This window comes from Canis lupus, chromosome 12, assembly GCF_003254725.2.
Source record: "Canis lupus dingo isolate Sandy chromosome 12, ASM325472v2, whole genome shotgun sequence".
In the NCBI taxonomy this organism is placed as follows: Eukaryota; Metazoa; Chordata; class Mammalia; order Carnivora; family Canidae; genus Canis; species Canis lupus.
The window spans coordinates 62,021,324-62,043,722 of record NC_064254.1 but is presented as its reverse complement, the minus strand read 5'-3'; positions in this window follow the sequence as shown (position 1 = coordinate 62,043,722).

Below are 22,399 nucleotides of genomic sequence, written 5' to 3'. Positions count from 1 at the left end.
TCCCTCGAAGTGGTAAAAATAACTTGCTGCTATTTATAAGGTGAAAGACTATTCTAGGTGTTTTTATCAGTCCACTTCCCATTCTTTGTATGGATATTAGATGTTTTCCCAATCTTACAGAATATGCATGCTTCCAGATAAACTCTTTACTCCCTCCTGCTGTCCAGAAATCCTGGAGTCATCACTGAAAGGATAAAAGGTCAATAATTGTTTGCTCATACATTGCCCATACAGAAAAAAAAAAAATCTTTGTAACCACCTTGGGATTTCTCTATTTCCTTTCGTGAAGAGGTGATTTGTCCGAGGTAATCATTGTGATGCATCATTGCCCTGTATTAAGAAAAAATGTCTCAGAGTTTTCAGTTATAATCTGAAATAGTGCTTTTCAAACTTTATCATGTGTTCAAATCACCTAGGGCTCTCTTGTTGAAATGTAAATTACGATTCAGTGGGCCTGAAATGTGGGCTGAGGTTCTGCATTTCTAATAAGCTCCCAGGTGTGACCACATTTTGAGTGGATGCTAAAGCTACCCAAGATATTTGTGGAGTGGCAGACATGGCAGATGTGTAGAGAGTGGTACTAATATATCTGGTTTGCTAATTATCCTGGATCCCAAGATAATTCCCTGGCAAGATGGTTTGCTGCTTCAGTTCCGATGCCTTTCTCCTCTTTCTTCATTGCGATTTGCTTGTGGAATCATTTTTAGGAGCAGAATTTGTAGTCTTTAATTCCCCATCAATTAGAGAAGCAATAAGCCACATGATGTCAGGTGAGAAGTTCAGACCCTTGGAACATTCTAAAACATTTAAATTTAATGACCAACACGTATCTAGTATAGATAACCACAAATAAATTAGCTCTTTTATTTTTAAAATGGTTGTTTTCCTTTCTGATATGGGCATGATTTGCTTGTGTGGTCAAGCTAGCAGTCATGGAGGTTGTTGGATTGTGTTTTTTGTAAACATGGGCTAAAATTACTTCCTTTGCTACCTTGAAAATATGACTTTTTAAAAAAAATTGAAGTTTCCTTGTCAGAACTGTTATAGGAAATTCCTCACATACATTTGGTGCTCCATAGGGACATATGGTACACAAAGAGTAATTTTGATATACCGCATGTGGAGTTCAGTAAAGATATGAAGGTGCCCCCCCCAAAGTTGTCACTCTTCTTAGCCAAAGAACATTCCCACAGTAAACTCTATTAACAGTGTTAACCTCGAGTGAATCAGTGTGATAGAAAAATGTCTATATGAAACCTCGATTCACTTACACCTTTAATGAGTTCGAAGCTTTCAAATTCCTCTGTAATGGCTGTTGTTATTTGCCACCATAACACCTATGTCCTCTTACTCAAACAGCTTTGACTTTTGCATGGTGATTAAGCTAGTTCTCCATTGCTTCTCTAGATCCACTCTTTTACCTTCCCACTCTGCTGTGTGCTCCTAAACTGACCAATAGGACCTCCACCACAAGTTCTCCCTCCCTAACTTTGAGATCACAGCAGATCGGAAGGAGGAGGGAGACATCAGGATTCACATTTCTCCAGTTCCTTCTCTAGAGGGCTATCATGGAATGATTATGTCTCCCCATTAAAGGAATCAGCTTCCGACAGGTGGCCCTCTCTACCTGGTCTCTGTGTCTCCAGGTACTTCCCTTGCATCATAGTTGAAACTACAACTTTTTTTTTTTTTAAATACAACTTTTAATGGCTATTTTAAATATTGTTATAAGGATTTGGTCAGAATTACAGCCAAAGACTTGTCTTACAGGCACAGAAATTCTCTCTCATTGAAAACAAGTTTGCATTCTAGAATTCGGTTGAAATAAAAACAATAGAAAAATATCGTTGGAGCCAAGAATTTTAAAGATGTCAGATGCTAGCGTAAGATCCTTGTAGCCCAGTGGATATAAATATGTGTTATTAGACTAGTTTTCTCCTTTGTTTTCAGAGTATATTTTCTCTCTGAGTTAATTTGGAGTTAGAGGTGTTTTATTTAGCAATAAAGAGATGTGATTTGTGGAAACGATGTTTTGCAAGGTGAAGGAGTGTTAGTTGTATAGAATGGTGTAGTCACATATGTAGTCTAAAGTAGGTTATGAAAGACTGAGAAAAATATTTTCCTCCCAGTGAGGACTTAAGTTCTCACGGCTATGTTTATGCCCAGGACAGGCATGTGCACCAGGCTTGTGACTACATATCTTTTATCAAATACAACTCATTTCTGACATAAGCTGTCAAAGAATAAGAAGTGTGACCACATTTGTAAGCATGAGAGATTTTTTTGAATTTCAGTAGTCTTGAGAATTCTGTGGTATAAATATGAATCCCTTTCAAATGTGAGACTATTTGAGGTTTTGTTTTTTTTTTTTTTTTTTTTTTGTTGTTGTTTTGTTTTGTTTTTTTGGTCTTGTCTCTAGAGCTCAGGTAACTTAGTAGTAATGATAGTAGTTCAGTGTTCCGGAGCGTCTTTCTAGAAGATACCTGATAAGTATTCATGAATCAAAAAGACAAGTGGATGAACATTCTCTAATTCATATTTATCAAGAACAATAATTACTACATTTTACATATCCATTTTGGGATAATGTATGCATGCACAAAAATAAACACAGTTCCAGTTCAATGAATTCTTGTCAGAAGAATGATTTTAAGAATGTAAGCCAAGCTTTTGCCTGTTATTAACTGAACTCCTTCATTAAGTAACAAGGGAAGAAGGCATTCAAAGCATATTTTGTGAAGAGAAATGATTTCATCACAATGAATAGTTTTTCCACAGTTGCTCAACCAGATCAGGAGAAAAGCTTTGCATTTTACCTGCAAGTATCTGTTTAGAAAAGTATAGAAAAAGCTTACATTTGCAGAAGTTTCTAAGAACTGAAGTGATTGAAACTTGATTCTTTGTGTGGCACCGCAAACACCATTTCATTCTCAGTAAAATGATAAACTTTGTAAGAGTAAGCTTTTTATTTTCCTTATAACAATCTTCCAACTGAAGTCACATCTCTAACTTGAACTTCACATGCAGATCAAACTTTCTCTTTGAAACAGTTGCTGAGGCTTTTTACTCTATCCTTGGAAATGATTAATGTAGTTAGACTCTCCTCCCCCAAATTTGCTCCAGTGTTTTTATATGGTAGAAGAGAAAATTTGCAATAAGAGGGAATGATAAAACTGGACTATGTTTTTAGTGTTGATTTACTTGTGAAAATTTTTTTCTTTTGTCATAGACATTGATGAAAACATTCTACTAAAGCAATAAACCTTACTTGCCCTTACCTAAAGTGAGATATTGGTATTTGTTTGTGATGATGTGATTGTGCTTGACTCTCCCTTCCATGCTATGTGTGTGCATACAAATCCCCAAATCATACAGTATTTTTTTAAGATTTATTTTATTTGGTGTTTTCCTTAAACTCTTACTTTTAAGCATATACAGTGTACATAAATGAACCTGTTCTATTTCCTCAGCAGTTCTTTCGGGTTATAAATCTGTAGATAATTTACCACAGAACTCTAATTTATGTAGCAGGACGCCTTTATTTTCATAATCTGTATGGTACTTTCAGACATGCTCATGAAAAACAAGCTGGTGATTTACCATCAGCATCTCTGTCTCTTCAGCTGCCTTCTTATTCAGTCTGCTTCATTGGTATCTGGTCTATTCCCTATCCCTGCTCTTGTGTTGCCTGCTCCAGATCCCCTGTGACTGTGGGGATGTTGGCAGAAGATGAAAGAGCAGGTTGGGCAGGTTACCAGTATAGCTATAAATGGAGATGACCAAGGGGAAGAAGGGCTGGAGGTGAGTGAGGGGTGATTAAAAAGAAATGCATCAATCCTGAAGTACAGAGAGAGGAGGCAGGGAGGCATAGATCTGAAATGGACAGACCATGTTAGCTGGCTTCATAAGTCCTAAAAACCAATTAGTCAGAAAATGATGATCTGTTCTGGCAGAAAAACCACGCTTTCCAAGTGTAAGCTTTACAAAACCTTTCATCAGGCCTGATAGAGTTCAATGAATAAAAAGGGGGGAGCAGTGCAGTGGTAGAAATGACAGACCATAAAGGCTGGCCTGAAAGACCCTTTGAAATACTTCTGCTCACAGTGTTATAGAAGCAGGTGAAGGCAAGAAATCAGCAGTTGAAGTCAGTAATTTTTAAGTAGAAGGGTGTTAGAGTGGGTGTATTGATAGGAGGGCTTGAAATACATGCAGCTGGGTAGCATGCTAGGAGGGAAGGGGCTGAGTTTGAGGGTAAGGGGTTTTACACAGGAAACAGGGCAGTGATGAGAACTGGAATCTCAATTCAAGGAAAGGAGTAAAAATTATACATCAAATTCTGCAGGAATATGGCATATTCAAACCAGTCCCAGACACAGGTAGATATCCAAGACTGCAGGGTCATATCTGAATGGACGGGTGCTGGGTAAAGTGTTAGGGGAGCAGGAAAGAAACAGTGGGAGCCTCAAGCCCAGTGAGGCATCCTGAGAAAAATGAGGCAGAGAGAAGTGAAAAAGTGTCTAGTCCCTGTGAAACAAAGCTAATGGGAATAATGGGGAAATGGGTCCTAATCAGTAGACTGGAATACAGGGCAAGTAACTTGGGTAATCCCTTTGTGGCTAAGAGGTTAAGGGGTAAATGGTAAGTCTTACAGTCTTTTTAAATGTGTGGTGAGGGTTCTACTGTCTCTTAGCGTCTCCAAAGCACTTGGCAGTTCATGTCTAATGTCTGGACCTGCCGAGACTTTCCAAGACATAGCCCTATAGCAGTATTGCTCGTTAGTTCCAGGCTAGGGTAGAGTGTGTGCAGATGTCTAATTTTCTAGGCCAAGTAACTGGGATCAGGGTGGCTTGGACTCAAAGACTATATTCTACACAGGACAAGTTAGAGTTGATAAGTGAATACGTGAGGATAACTCAGTAATGATTTTCAAGTTGAAAACTTTAGAGTGGACTCTTCTGGTTTCCATCTATAACCTTAGTATGGTGCTAGTATTAACTCATAAAAATACAAAATTAAAGTAGATAATGAGTAGATCTAGAAAAATGTGATAATTTGTCATTAAGCAGTGGACAGTTTGGATTCCATCTTTATTTGATTCAACCACTGCTGTCCAAGACTTGGCTGTGGCTAGGCAAGTTTTTAGATCAGCAGCACCACAATCCTTATTTCATCTGTGACACTAGGACTAATAGGTGGTAAAATTATTTTCATGGGGAAATATAAAAAAAAGACATGAAATTTTTATGATTTTTAACGGCCTTTCAAATTCTTAATTACTATGGATAAATAAAACTCTCTGAATTCCAGCTCTCGTGGTTTATGTGATTATTTAAATAGTTAAAAATGGAGAAAAACAGCAGGGGAGTTAATTTTCTGCAGATTTCCATATGTTTGTGAATAGAGCTGTCCTTCGTATCAGAAGAAAACAGGATTTTCTGTTGAGGCATTCTAAAGAATAGGGAAGGGGGTCGGTGAGGGGAACTGAAATGTCAGTACATCTCTCTACAAAATGATTTAGGCAGAGCTTTCCTTTTTCTCTATGGTTGAGTTTCATTTATTCTGTACACTTTTGAACTAAAGTTCAACAGGTACTTTTGGAAGTTGCCTTAGATGTGTCAATCATTGCATTGTTCCCTTAAGAGAAGATGAAGACTCTCATTTCTTGGAAGAATGAACTTATTCCCATTGTATGTAATCTATAACTAGAGGAAAATTTGGCCACTGGCACAATCATTCACCAAGCACTCTCTTGTCTGTGAGGGTCTGGTAGGACATGTTAGTCTGGATAGAGAAGACATTTCCCATTGAAGAGGATGGACAGATCTCAGCATACCAGAGGATGTGCTGAAGAAAGGGGAAATTCCAAATAGGCCCTCTTAATTGATCCAGTTAGTACATCTTTTTCTTTCTTTCTTTCTTTCTTTCTTTCTTTCTTTCTTTCTTTCTTTCTTTCTTTCTTTCTTTCTTTCTTTTCTTTCTTTCTTTCTTTCTCTCTCTTTCTTTCTTTCTTTTTTTTGTTTTGTTTTGTTTTCTTTCCTTTTTTTCTTTTCTCTTTTTTTTTTTTTCTTTTTATTTACTTTGGTATTCCAACTTGCAACTGTGTTTTTTTAATTTTTTTTTCTCTTACCTTCTTTGCTGATCTATTTTGTTAAGTAAGCCCTCAAATTCTTCCAATGTTCAGCCTGTCAGGAACTTTACTTTCATGACTCTATTCCATTCTGTGGCAAAGTCATGTTCTCCTCAGTGGCAAAGTCACTTCCCACATGTTTGTAACCCTTTTAATCAGTGAAATATTAAATCTGTCAGAATTTTAGAGATGGAATTCACTTGCCAAGGATATTTTAGCTGTGCTATGTAAATATGTCAATATTATTGAGATTACATATAACATGGAGGTGTCAAGGAGTACACGAACCAAAATAACTATATATTTTTAATTTTAGGGAAAATGTTTGCAAAATTAGAATCATTTGTGAACCAAAGAAGGGCATAGTATAATTTGTAGATAGTCACCCCTAAATCATGAAGAGGATTTGTGTAGGCTGATTTCAATGGACTGTGTGTTAAGTGATGCTGAAAGATTACTGGTTTTTGTAGTAGACACTGCAGGTGATTCCACAAGTTCAGTTGTTGAAAAGGACTCACCAAACTTAACAGAACATACTTACATAGGATTTTTATTTACAAATAAATAGTATGATGCAGCAAGAGAAAGAAAAACAGGCATGTATGGGGGGTCGGTGAAGAGGGAGGATCTGTTAGACATCCAGGTACAAGCTTTGTGGGGCTTTTATTCACTCAAGGGATACACTTGGCTCTGAATTAAGATCTGTATAACATTTATAGCTGTCCAGTCACATAGTCATGGAGTCAAGCCAGGCTGGCTAACAAGTTACACCAGAAAAACCATCAGTAAACAAAGTGGAAGGCTTTTCAGGAGAGTTTTGGACTTTAAACTGCACATCATAAATCCCATTGCATCTTTCTGAGCCAAAGGTCAAAGCTGACATCCCAAATCCCCAGAGATAAAGTTAGGCCTTTCCAGGTTCAATTGTAAATTAACTGTGTCCTATCTGGATACTTCCTCAGGGGACAATATCAGGGAAGAGACATTTGAATATATGTTTAATACTATTAGGTCTAAATTCTCCCAGGGAAGAAAAGAAGGAAAATTCTTGAGTTGGAAACTGAGTGAGAACTAGAATGTGGGCCAACTGTAATTAATGTCCATATTTTCCCCAGTAACCTCTACTCCTTTAGAATAAATATGCTTTCCTTATAAGCATAAAACTGGTTGTGTCAGATGGGCCTGTGTTGGAAACCCAGAAAGAAACTTTCACCACTATTATACTCAAAAGTTGTAAAAAGTCATTTACAGAACAAAATATGTATTGCTTTTACTAATAATTCCATATTATATTAATAAAAATGCCTTATTTTATTAGTGAAATTTCATTATCATTAAGTAATTCAAGTGAAAACTTGAGAGGCAATAGTAGATGTTTAGGGAAAACCTTCTACTGTTGCAAGGATGGGGAATATGTGAAATAAGTAAAGTTTGTTTGAAGTCCTCTCCAAATCCCCCTTCCTCTCTACACCCTCCTCACCTTCTCAGGAGCCACGGACAATAGGACAGGGAATGCTTTTAGGGTCTCTTTTGAGGAGAAGAACAATCTGATGGAGTAGCACTATTTAGATAATGGTGTGAGGCACTTGATCTGTTACTTTTGCAGGGGTATTTGTGTTCTTCGGTAGGACACAGAATGGAGGAAAATGCACAAGGAGGCCAAGAATCAAAGACTTGTAGAATTTCTTGTGAAAACAATTAGGGACAACATGTGATAGAATGAATCTCTGGACAGTTTTCCTGGTGCCCCTAACTTAGACCATTACCTATTCCAGTTACTTCTGTGATGAAAATGAATTGAGTATCTTGAAATAAAACTGTGGATTCCTAAGGCCCAGGCAACTTGACCGAGTTCAAAGACTTCATTTTTTTTTAAAGATTTTATTTATTTATTCATGAGAGACCTAGAGAGAGAGGCAGAGATGCAGGCAGAGGGAGAAGCAGGCTCCCTGTGGGGAGCTTGATGCAGGGCTTGATCCCAAGACTCCAGGATCACGCCCTGAGCCAAAGGTAGACACTCAACCACTGAGCCACCCAGGCTCCCCTCAAAGGCTTTATTTTTAGGTCCAAACGAATTGATCTCCTACTCAAAAAACAAAACAACAAAAACCAAAGAAACCAAAAAGAGGATGCTGGACTATTTTTCTGAAGACATAATGGTCGAATGTGTCTTTGATCCTTATTTTCTAAAAATTCATCCTTTGCCCTATCAGTTTTATAAAAAATGATATGTTTTAAAAGAAAATTAATAGAAATTAGATGATAGCTTTTAAATTATATTTAGCACCACAACTTGTAATAAAGCAAATATCCTCTATTCTTGAATTAGGATCTCTATTATGAATAGTACACTGAATGTGTATATACAGACATATGCACAAGATGGAGTTGTTTGAGCATTTTCATTCTCCTTAGAACTTTTGAAGAACTCAACTCTTAGAGATTTTGTCCTGTGAGATATATAGCCTCACACAAATCTGGGACATCTTCAGTGAATTTCTGGAAGACAAATGGTTTATTTTTAGGAAGGAGAAGTCTGTCACTGAGTTACAACCTTGAAAACAAGGAGGGAGAGGAAAATAGACTGCCCGGAATAGTTGTCATCAACATGTGTATTTGGGATAATGACGTGAGCATTTTTACTTCTGAGTATGTTGCTTTTCTACCCCCTCAGCTTTTTCTGGACAAGCAGATAAATGGTCTGTTTAGAATCACATCACATTAGAAATGGACAAGATTGTAAGATCATGCTTTGACCAGCAGTCCAGGTGAGGGAATTCAGACTTCCACTAGGAGCCCGCTGAAAAGATAATAAACAGTCTACAAAGGTATATTTTTCTTGGATTGTTTTGGAGAGCAAATCAATAGCCCAGACAAAAGGCAAATGGTAAGAGAAGGGGGCAAAAGTGTTGTCTTAAATCTATAGTTAAAACACCTGACAACCTCAGAATGGTAGAGTGCATTATCGCAGTCCTAGCAAGACCAGAGATCATTAACCGTGTGGTGACTTTAATGCTGCTCATTCTGGGGATGAGAGTGGGCTGGATTATTGAGGACTGGTCAGCTCTTCTGCTGAGGACCTAACTCCTTGTATATTGGTGTCTTGGGCTGAAGAAATAGAGACAGTAGTATTTGGCATCTGTGGGAAAGTGAAGGTTGTCATTCTAGAAGCTAAAATAATTAGCACTCTGGTCCTGTTAATTTATCCAGATTACTCCCATGATGTCAGCTTTGATGCATTTTGCTGTTTTTCATGAAACTTTTCTAATTGCATTATCTGAAAGCAGATCACTGCTATGCAAGAGCTACGTTTATTTTGCCTAATGACCCTAGATCTTCGCCCTTTTATGTTGAAATTTGGTTTATATATTTTTTGGTGTTGGAGGCTTAGGATATTAATTAAATACATACATTCATAAATTTTCATGTCAGACGCGAGAGATTCCAAACTGGTGGACCACATGGAATATGGTTTTTTTTGGACATTTTAAACATTGTTTTAGTTTATTGCCAAGGGTTAAATATTAGAAAACTTTACTTAAAAATGCTTTTCTGGCTTAGAAACTCAAATCCCTGGCAGCATTGGGCTCCAATTTCTACATGGTCACAGTCAGCCATCTCTGGACAGCTGCTCTCTCCTGTGATCTGGATGGTGTACTCCATACTGCCTCAGATCCTTCCAGACTTGATTGTGCATGGCATATTCCTCAGAAACAGCTCAGATATTATTTATTTGTCTGCATGAAAAAAATAGTTTTTTTAATTTTTAGAGGCATTTGGGACCAGGACATTCACACCAGTTTACATTCTTTGTGTTCTCAATGGCCAAGTTCTGACCTAGTAGCTACAGAACTGCCCTAATGAATGAGTCTATGTGTCACAATATCTGCATTCTTTTACCACCTAGAAATTCTGTTTTCTGAGCCACTGTGTAAAATGAGAATGTAGAAAAGAGAAAATTTTCTACTACTTTATTTGTGTGTAATGAGTGTGTCAGGGGTCTCCATAAACCCACTCAGGTTTGGTGATATACAGGGAAGACTCAGAGGGCTCGTAGCTAAGATTTATTCAGCAAAAAGATACAAGGAAAAATTAGCAAAGGGAAAAGGCATGTGGGATAAACTTTGAGCTACAAACCTTGAGGAGTCCTGTCTCCATGAAGTCACATAAGTCATGCTTAATTTCTCCAGCATTTTCACCACATTGTGACAGCACTTATAAAATGTTGAGTGTCAGGAAGAGTCTTAAGGCCCAGGAATTTTACCAGGGATTGGTTGTATGCCATCTATCTAGCATATACTAAAATTTCAAACTCCCAGAAGGTAGGTGAGCATTTAGCATAAGCCACATTGTTTACACAGTCTAGAAGACAAACCACCATTATTGGGTAAGGAACAGTGAGGCCACTCCTGAAATTAAAGTTCCCAGATGGCAGCCAAGAGTCAACCTTGTAAGTAGGTTTTTTGAAGGATGACCATCAGGGCTGCTGTTTAACTCTTCTGTGCAATGAGAAATACTAAGTCATTCTTTTCTTATAAGCATATACCTAATAGTTGTTTGTTATTCAATGGTAGAAACCACCCAGATAATAATTCTGATCTGTTTCCTTTGGTAGACAGCTAGCTATGGACAATGTTTTGAGGTGAATCCCTATCATTTATCTCTGAGAACTTTACTAGTCATTAAACAAAAAAACCTGTCTCAGACTGAACTGTTTGATTACTAAGTCATTCACTTAGTGCATGCAACTCCTATTAAGCACAAGGTCCTTGGGATATAAAATCTCTGCTTTCATGGAATGATAGTTTATAGTGAGCAGAGAGACATTAAGTAAAATACATAAAAGGTTAGAAGATAATGCTATAGGGGGGAAAGAAACAGGTTAGGTAACATCAGGACAATCAGGGCTTGTGCTTGTGTTGGGGGCAGAATTAGTCAGGGTGGGCCTTGCCAAAAGGGAGATTTTGGAGTAAAGATTTAAAGGAGGTTAGTGGGACAGAAAGATTAATATATCTATTAATATGCAGACCATTTCAGGAAGACCAAAAAGATACCACCAGAGCTCTCTGGTGGGAGACAGAACAGAAATCAGAAACAACCAGGAGGTAAGTATAGTTGGAGCAGAGTGAGCAAAGGGAATGGTGAGAGATAAGAGCAGAAAGGTAATGGAGGCCCAAAGTATGTAGAGCGTGAATCCATTCTAGGCATTTTGGATTTTAATGCGAAAAAAATGGGGGACCATTGCAGGATTTTAAACAAGGAAGTGATATAATTATTTTTTGGTATGTAGGACATGCAGAAAATCACTGAATTTTCACAAAATAAACTCACCAGCATAATCAGCATTCAGATCAAGAAAAAAGCTCTTGCTAGACCCTGTAGGCCTTCCCTTCTGCCACTTACCAGTCACTGCTCCCCACCAAGGAAAATCTCTATCTTGACTTCTAACACCAAACACTAGCTTTATGGGAAAAAAAAACAAAACAAATCCACCCACTAATTATGTACTCTTGTATGTGTATCTGCCATATTTTGTTTAATACATCTGTGAATTGTATTTGTAGATACTACAATCTTTTTCTTTTAAAGATTTTATTTACTTATTTGAGAGATTGAGAGAGAGAGAGAGAGAGAGAAAGTGAGCACAAGCAGGGGGAGCAGCAGAAGCAGAGGGAGAAGCAGGCTCCCCACTGAGCAGGGAACCTTATGTGGGGCTCAAGTCTCAGGACCCTGGGATCAAGACCCAATCCAAAGGCAGATGCTTAACCAGCTGAGCCACCCAGATGCCCCTAGATCCTACATTCTTATTATTGGCTAATATCTTATTGTATGATGATGACACAGTTTAACCATTCTCCTGTGATAAACATTTGATTTGCTGCAGTTTCTTGATATAATAAATAGTTCTTATGAACATTTCTATACATCTTCCAATGTTTCTGTATAAGCACTTTTTAAAATTTCATGTGTACTTAAGAGTGGAATTACTGGGTCACAGAGTATGCTATGTTCAAATTTAGTAGATACTGCTAAAGAGTTTGCCAAAGTGATTATACCAATTTACATGTCTATCAGCAAGATTTGGATTCTAACTATTCCATTCCTTGCCAATACTTGGAACTGTCTTTATTTTACTTTTTAGTCATTCTGGTGCATGTGGAATATAATTGCATTGTGGCTTTAATCATCATCTTTTTTACTGGCTAGAAATTTGAGAACCTTTTATAAGGTTAATAGCCATTTAGATGTCCTCTTTGTGATGTACCTGTTCAAGTCTTTTTGTCCATTTTTTTATTGGTTTGTTTTTTTCATATTGATTTAGAGGAATAATTTTAATATTTTATTTAATTTTAATTAAAAATATTTTATTTATTAATGAGAGACAGAGAGAGAGAGGCAGAGACACAGGCAGAGGGAGAAGCAGGCTCCCTGCAGGGAAACGGATGCGAGACTCAATCCCAGGACCCTGGGATCATGACCAGAGCCAAAGGCAGATGTTCAACTACTGAGCCACCCAGGTGCCCCAAATTTCAATATTTTAGATAGGGATCTGTGATAGGTAGGTTAATGGCTTCCAAAAAATGTCCACATTTGAGTCGTTGGCATATGTGAATATGTTACTTCTCATGAAAAGAGGACTTTGCAGATATGATTAAGGTTAAAAAGCTTGAGATAGAGAGATGCTGGATTATCAAGATGGCCCCAGTGTAATTATGAGTTTTTCGAAGAATAAGAGGAAAGCAGAAGAAGGGATCAGAGAGGTAACATAAAAAGGGTTTGAACTCACCATTGCTGGCTTTAAAGATGGAATAAGGGGGCCATGAGCCAAAGAATGTGTCAGCCTTAAGAAGATGCACATGGCTCTCAGCTGACAGCAAGGAAATGTGAATGTTGATCCTACAACCACAAGCAACTTTATTTTGCCCACAACCCAAACGAACAAGGAAATGAATCCTTAGATCCTCCAGAATGAATCATAGTGTCACTGATAACTTGATTTTAGCCCAGTGGGAGCCATGTCCAAATCCTGACCTATAGAACTGTGAGAAATGAGTTTGTGTTGTTAAGCTGCCAGATTTTTGGTAATTCATGAAGGTAGCTACATAAAATTAATGGAAAGTCTATTGTAGTAAAAATTTATTGCAAATATCTTATTATGTGGCTTGCTTTATCACTACTTTATAGCTGTGATTTTAACAGAAGTTCTCAATATTTTTTTAGTCAAGTACTTCTTGAATGCAAAGATCGGTGCTAGATTCTTTTTTCTCCAGCTTTATTAAGATAAAATGGATATATAATATTTTATAACTTGAAGACATATAACATAATGATGCAGTATACATATATATTGTGAAATGATTACCACAGAAGGTAATTAACGTATGCATCACCTCACATTGTTGCTATTTACTGTGTGTGTGGTGAGAGCTTCTAATATCTACTGTTAGCAACTTTTAAGTATATAATATAGTATTGTTAACTATAGTCAACATACTGTACGTTAGATTCCCAGACTTACTCATTTTATAACTAAACAATGAGGAAAATGTTTTGCGCCCAAGTTAAGAAAGTATTTAAAGAAGTCCCGAGGGAGTGATTAAATTTGTCAAATGCTGAGGCTATGCTGAGCAAGATGAGGACCAAGATTAACTATGAGAGTTAGCAATATGGAAATCCTTGGTCAACTTTATACTAAGTAGTTTTAGTGGAGAGGTAGAGGACAAAAGCCAGATGAAGAATGGAAGAATGAGATGGAAGGATTGCCAAGGCTGAATATGGACAATTTTGGAGGCATTTTGTTCCAAAGAGACTAAGAAATGGGAGAGTAGTGATGGGGATAGTGGGATTAAATATTTTTAAGATGGGAGAAAAACAGGATGCTTTGTATCATAAAGAAATGATCAAGAAGAAAGAAATGGGTGCAGTAAGAGAGAGGCAAAACTTGATGGAGCATGCTCTTGTATTGGTAAGACGGTGAGGGATCTAGTAATTGTCTCTTTTCTCTCCTACATCATTGTATGCAGTGAAATTCCTTAGAACTCTAACATAGCTTTGCTTTCAAAATAATAAAATGATTATTAATAGTGAAAGTTAGAGATACTATAATACACATTTTTCAGATGAAACCGAGAAATACTCTAAAGTCTCACTTTCTTTGACTAGTAACATCAAAATTTAGAATGTAGAGTAAAGCAAAGGATAAGTGAAAGAAATACCTGAGTAGCAAATAAATAGCTCATGTATTTTAAGTAAGAGAACCTTAGTGTCATTACACCAAGTTCTTTTATATAAACTGAAGAAGCAGATTTACCAGAAAACACAGTGACAACAGGAAAGAGTGACAGAAATTAACAGAAGAACTAGATAAAACAAATTTTGGAAAATCAAGTAAGTTCTTCTAAATAGATTTAACCTATCTATAATTTAGCTAATAGGTCTTATTAGTTTGAAGTCAGATAGTACGGAGGTAAATAGCTCTACAAACCCCCACAACTACTAAAGTTGCCATACTTTGCTACAGTTCAGTAAGTGTGCCTAATGAGATTATGTTCTTTTATCAATATATGGCAATACACAATAGAAAATTTTCAGCAGAGAATTTGTAACAAAACTAAAACATACTTGTGCATAAAGGGATTAAAAGTACTGACCTGAAAATGTTGCTTAATGATTTAGTTCACAAAATTTATTTCCTGTCATTCCTGATAAATGAAGCATTAATGCCTACATACAGATAAATATATCAAGATCTGACCATCTCTAACATAACTAGACAAGCATATCCCAGGATGTGTGTTTTAAAATCATTGAAAGACAAGCATATTGATCACAGAATAGTAGACTGTTAGAAAGGACCCCAGAGTTTATCTAATCCATGTTGTATCTTCTTAAATGTGCAAAGTTCACAATATGTGAGTAATGGACATGTGTTTCTTTTTACCTTTCTAAACTTCTATATGCATCTCTCATTGAAAAAAGAACTATATTTTCCCTATATATTTTATTTATTATGATAAAACATTTTCAGACCACCAATTATAGATAACAAAGAATTGAATTTTGAAGTAATTTTTATTCTATAATTATTATTTTATAATAACTGGAAAGAGAAACTCAGATAGTGTAGGGTCAGTATGAAACACAGATCATAAAAACGAAAGCACTGGAAATTTGCCCTATTCTAGCCACTTTGAATAAGAATTTTTGTTTGGGGTATCCTTGGGTGGCGTAGCGGTTTGGCGCCTGCCTTTGGCCCAGGGCGCGATCCTGGAGACCCGGGATCGAATCCCACGTTGGGCTCCCGGTGCATGGAGCCTGCTTCTCCCTCTGCCTGTGTCTCTGCCTCTCTCTCTCTCTCTGTTACTATCATAAATAAATAAAAATTAAAAAAAAAAGAATTTTGTTTGGGATAAATGTGTCAGAAGACAAAAGGAAAAGAACTAAACACATTTAACAGATAAGTAATGTTTAGCTGGAGCCACAGAGAAAAAAGGGTATGAAGAAGCTGTTCTTATGTGGATTAGGTAGCAGTAAATCACTTGGAGAGAAATTCTTCTAAACAGGTCATTGAAATAAAGGAAATGATTGTATAAATATGCAAACTCATGCTTTTGACCAAGAACTTAATTTATAAATGCTTTATTGGAGGGTCATGGACAGTGTTTAATTAAGTGTGTATATATATATATATGTACATATATACATATATGAAAGAAGAATAAAATATTTTAATATGTATAAAAAGATTAATCAATAATGAGTTTAAGATAATGAGGTAAGAAATACCAGGAATCTCTCTCCCCAACTACATAACAATTGCACTGCCTGAATCTGTCTGATATAACTATTTTGGAACTCTGGGGTCTATTGAAAGTTTGCAACTTCCAGGAGTGGGGTTGAGCAGTAAATTGCAGTTAATTTTCATCAATTTTGGTTCTTAGTACAATAGCAACTATCCATTCTTCCACCCAACTCCAATGGCAGGCAACTGTGTACATTTTCTGGGAGCAATATACAGTTTGAAGGATCTGGCAGCGGCCAGGGCGGGGGGCGGGGTGCACATTGTTCTCCAGACACTGGAGATCTGTGCTATTGCTGCTTCTGATCGCAGAGATGCAGACAAAGAAGCAAGCCACCATTGTTGTACCTCCCCACATGATTGCAAGCCCCTCTCCACTCCAGCTCAAGTGACTTCCAAAGGATATAAAGGAAGACTTAAATCTCATTTTCCTCTTTTTCACCCTCTAGGAGCTAAACATAAAGATTAGGACATTCAAAAACAACTGCATATCTACAAGGAAAAACAACTACAAGATCTACAGGGAAAATTAGAAAGTGACTGCACACGCCCAGAGAAAAGTACAGGCTCAGAAAAAACCTGAGAAGACCTTAAATTTACACTTTAGGCTTATCATTGGCAACGAGGGATAACATACAGCAGTTACAAAAACCCAAAACAATAAAAACAATAACAAAAACAGCAGATCCTGGCGATAGAGAGAACCTGATCTTCAGACTTATCACATTATAAGAAATCAAATGCCTAGTTTTCAATAAAATAAATTACAAGGCATGCAAAGAAACAGGAAAGTAAGGCTTGTTTAAATGAAAAAAAAAAATCAATAGAAATTTTCACTGAAAAAGACCTGATCACAGATATACTAGACAAAGACTTTAAAACAACTACTCTAAAGATGCTCAGAGAACTAAAGGAAGATGTGGATAAAGTCAAGTAAACAATGTGTGAACAAAATGGAAATATCAATAAAGGGATAGAAAACCTAAAAAAGAAAAAAAAAAAAAACCCAAAGCTGAAAAGTACAATATTTAAATGAAGAATTTCATATCCATTAAAAGGACTCGGATTCAAAGGTAGATTTGATCAGGCAGGAGAAAGAATCTGTAAACTAGTCTGTAGGACAATGGATATTGAGGAACAGAAAGATTAAGAAAATCAAACAACCCAAGGGAGCTATAAGGCACCATCAAGTGGATCAACAATACATGTTATGGGAATACCAGAAGGAAAAGAGAGAAAGAGGCAGAGCATCTTAGAAGAAAGAATGGCTTGTCATTTCCCAAATTTGATGAAAAACATGAATTTAGACACCCAAGAAATTCAATAAACTCCAAGATGAACTTAAAGAGACCTACATAAGACACATTATAATCAAACTTCTGAAAGGCAAAGATGAGAAGATTTTGAAAGCAGCAAGAATGAATTGACTCATCACATGCAAGGGACCATCAGTGAGATTATCAGATTTCTCATCAAAAAGTTTGGAAGCCAGTAGACAATGGGCTGATATTTTCAGAGTGCAAAGGAAAACACCACATCCTATAGCTGGCAAATTGTCTTTTAAAAGCGAGGGCAAAATCAGGACATTCTCAGATAAACAAAAGCTAGAAAGGTTTCATTACCACTATACCTGCCCTGCAAAAAATACTCAAGGGAGTCATGTCAGAGTGAAACAAAAGGACACTACACAGCAACTGGAAGCCAAATGAAGAAATAAAGATCTAAATAAGGGTAGAGATGTGGGCAATTATAAAAAAGCTAGTATTGTAACAATGGTTTATAACTAATTTTTGTTTTCTTCATGATTTAAGATACTGATGTTTAAAGAATTCATGGTTTTAGACACACAAAAGATGTAATATACAAAACCAACATGGAAAAATCAGTTGACTTTCCATACACTAACAATGAACAATATGAGAAGGAAATTACAAAAATAATTTCATCTATATACACAAGCGTAAAAATATAATACTTAGGCTTTAACTGATGACGTTTATGACCTATACAATGAAAATTCCAAAGCATTGCTGAAAGAAATTATTATTTTTTTTATGCTGAAAGAAATTAAAGAAGAAACAAATGGGTACACATCCCATATTCATGGAATGGAAAACTTGATATTATTAGGTTGTCAGTACTACTTGCAAAGGATTTACAGATTCAATGCAATTCCAATCAAAATTCTAATGACATTTCTTATAAAAATAGAGAAACCTCTCCTAAAATTTCTGTGGAATATCGGGAGACTCCAGATAGCCAAAACAATCTTGAAAAAGAACAATGCTAGAGGTCTCAGTTTCTGATTTCAAAACTAACAAAGCCATAATAATTAAAACAGTATAGTACTGGCATAAAAAACAGACATATAGACTAATGGAATAGAGTTTCAAGGTCAGAAATAAGTCCTTACATATATGGGCAAATGATTTTTGACAAGGGTTCCAAGACCATTCAAAGGGTTAAGGACAGTTTTTTCAGCTAGGGTGCTAGGGAAAGTATAGTATATACATACAATAGAATATTATTCTTGCTTAAAAAGGATGGAAATTCTGATGCACTGATATGAAGGACCTTGAGGACATTATGTGAAATAAACCAGTCACACACACAAAATAAATACTGTATGATTCTACTTATATTAGATGCTTAGAGTAGTCAAATTCATAAAAAGAAAGTAAAATGCTGATTGCTGGGGAATGAGGAAATGAGCTGTTTAATGGGTAGAGTATTGCCATTCCTGGAAATGGATGGTGGTGAAAGTTCTAGACCAATATGAATATATTTACTACCACTGAACTATACATTTAATAACAATCAGGATGGCAAATATTTATGTTCTATGAGTTTTACCACAATCAAAAAGTTGGAGAAAAGATTAATCCAGTAGCAATAACTGGACAAAAGCAGTGTGAAATTGTATTTAATAGAATACATTGTGCTACATGTAGTTCTTCATAATTTCTGCATCTATCTCTCCTAGAGAAAAGGAAGCACTAGCAACCCTTTCACCAGAGTCAAAGGATTCAAAAGTCTTTTTTTTTTCAGGAAGACACCCTGGATTATCGAAGACCACTAGGTAACTTTTTAAGAGAATGTATCTGGAGATGACTGTTTTTGTTGCCCTCTTTCCTCTTTCAAAATTTCCTGAAATGAACAGAGGCGTTCAAAATCAAATTGTTCCTACCACTACCTTCAAAAAGAAAGTCCCCTTGGAGCTATATCTTCATAGCCCATGACAGTGATGTAAATGGCGGCTCTACCTTTAAAATGCAGGAAACTTGTTTGCACTGTATTTTCTATCCTTGATCCTACTGGGAAGTTGCTTCACAGTTGTGTCAAACTGCAAAGCTCTGGCTTGACTGATGGCCAGACTGAAAAGCACACACACGGTATTTAGTTTGATCCCGAGTGCATAATATCAGGTCTAACTCAGGTTCAAAGTGTCCTCTGTCTTAAATTTACTATTAGCAAAAAAAAAAAAAAAAAAAAAATTACTATTAGCAGTTTCCAATTTAGCAGTGCATTTTTTTTCCTTTTGTTAGTCATTTTTAAGGATTGAATACAGGGTTTAACGATAATATAGTTAAGACTGTTCAGCAGTATATAAGAACTTTTTTGCCCCAATGGTGTTAATACCTTCAGTAGTCCCCTGGGAAAAATAGTTTTTCCAAAAAGGATGTCATTACTTAGTGTTTTTTCAGAACCAATTTCCCATCCTCCCAGGAAAATCTCTTTTATTACTTTATTGATGGAAGATTTCTTCCTTCCTTTTTGCTTTAAAGATTTTATTCATTTATTTAAGAGAGAGAGAGAGAAAAAGAGCATGAACATGAGTGATGGAAGGGGCAGAGGGAAAAGGAGACTCCTCCCTGAGCAGGGACCCCACCGCAAGGCTCGATCCCAGGACTCTGCGATCATGTCCTGAAAGCCAAGGCAGACACTCAACCAACTGAGACACTCAGGCACCCCTACTTCTTCCTTTCTTAACCATTCTTCTCTTTCTTAATGTCTTTCCTTTTTTCATTTAATTATTTAATTGGCTAATATACCCATCCATTCAATGATTTATTTTTGCTTAGTTCAACTTAATTTTGTGCTCTTTTTTGCTGAAGGCAACAGAATGGAGTGGTGTCAATGGTGGTAACTGAGAAATTTCTAGAAATAGGATTATACAGGATTTGGGGAAAAATTATACAGCCAGGCATGTACTAGAAGCTACAAGCAATCTTTTAGGCCACTCCTGGAAATTAATATCTCTAATATACCTGCTACTAAACTGCTCATAATGTCTATGTTAAGCAGGTGTTTATTTGGAGAAACATTACAAATTAATATGAATCAAAATCTAGGGCTACCTGTAAAATATTCCAAATCATTCAACATAATTTTAGCATCGTATATAACATCCTTCCACAGTCTGGCCCCAATCTCCCTCAGTCACCATCAGCCTATCCCTGCCCATTTTGATGCTTTAATCAGCTTTTCTAGGTCAGTTGTTCTCAACCAGGGGAGATTTTGTCATTAATTCAGGGGATATGTAACAATGTCTGGAGATATTTTTTTTTTTTTTTGGTTGTCACAACTGAATAAGTGGGGGGGGTGCTATTGGGATGTAGTGAGTAGAGGCCATGGATGGTGCTAAACATGGTAAAATGTACATGACTGCCTCCCACAACAAAGAATTATCCAGCCAAATAAGCCAATAGTGCTGAGGCTGGAAAGTCCCACCGTGGGCCTTTTCACAGGTCATGCCTACCCACCTGCTGAGACATCTTTCCTGTTTTAAGTTACCAAACTTCTAATTGCCTATCTTAGAATTCAGCGCAGGGGGCAGTTTCTCTTTACAATGTTACCCCAAATTGGTTCCTTTGCCCTGTTAATATGCTATAAGAGTGCTTTGCTACTGTTTTTGGTTTTTTTCCCCTCATCCATTTTAAGCCATAACTTAATTCTTTACATTTCTGTCTCCTACACTGGGCTCTAAGCTGCCAGGACAAGGAAATTGTGTCTTAAAAACCTTTGCAACTTCAGTGTTTGCTGCATGGTAGGTGCTTAATAAATGTTTATAAGGAGAATGGAAAAAATAGATGATTAATAATCAAAATACAAACAGTGAGTCCCTGTCAAAGTTCAATTACCCTAACTTCAATAAATAACTCCTGCTACTCCTCTGCTAGCAATCTGAAGCTTCATCTCCATAAATTTCTGAGAAGAGAGATTTGAAATAGGGTTCCCAGAGAACCTGCTTATCTATTAAATTGTTAATAAATACTATTTTAACATTTTTAATGGATTCTAACAGGTCAAAGGTATGTTAATGAGAAAGCAAATGTTTTGTCCAGTTGTGCCAGGATGTTTTTTAGCACAGTGGCACTTGACCATGACAAGCCAGGATGCCAAGCTGTGGGGGAAGGTTCACTTAGAGATGTCAAAAGGATCATCTTGTCCAAACAAAACTGTCTCTTTCATTTATTCATGAGAGACACAGAGAGAGGCAGAGACATAGGCAGAGGGAGAAGCAAGTTCTCAGCAGTGAGCTCGATGTGGGGCTCCATCCCAGGACCCTGGGATCACAACCTGAGCTGAAGGCAGATGCTCAACCACTGAGCCACTCAGGTTTTGCATAACTGCAAAACCCTTAGTAGAAGGCGACACTTCCAGGTAGAGGAACTTCTAATCTACTACCCAGGCTGTGCTGAAAACTTACTGGATAGCTTGTGTTTCAACAGTAAGTTGGCATAGGGTTGGGTGAAGCAGTTGAAGTGGAGTCAGTATTTCAGAGAAGGGTCTAATGAATGCCTCTCTGTGGAGAAACATGGGCAAGTATTCTTTATTTGACACTTGAAAGCTGCTTAAAACACAGCATCACTTTTCATTTTGTACCTTCTTGGTATATTTTGAAATTTCTAATAAGGTGAGAATTTTTGTTTTTAAATTTTATCTTTACTTTTGGAAGGAAACTGAAAGACTTATAGGACCAGATAGCAGTAATTACAACAGAGCATAACAAAATATGGGGGAAGAGAAGGATTTCTACCTGGGACTACCACAACAGAAAAATGCCTTCAAACTTAGTAAGGAAGCCCTGGGAAAATTCTTGCTTTGTTATATTAACTAAAGCACACAGCTTTGCCTATTTAAAAAATTATATTATTTAAGGTATAGACATGAGCATGGAGAATTTTTTAAAAAATACTTTATTTATCTATTCATGAGAGTCAAAGAGAGGCAGAGACATGGACAGAGTAGAAGCTGACTCCATGTGGGGAGCCCTATGTGGGACTCAATCCCTGGACCTGGGATTATGCTCTGAACCAAAGGCAGATGCTCAATCACTGAACCATCCAGGTACCCTGAGCACAGAGCAACTTAAAATGCTCATGAAATCACAAGGAAAAAAAGATTTAAAATAAGTGAGAGATCATAGGCAAAAATAGCATGTGTAAAAAAAAAAAAAAAGTAGGATGAAT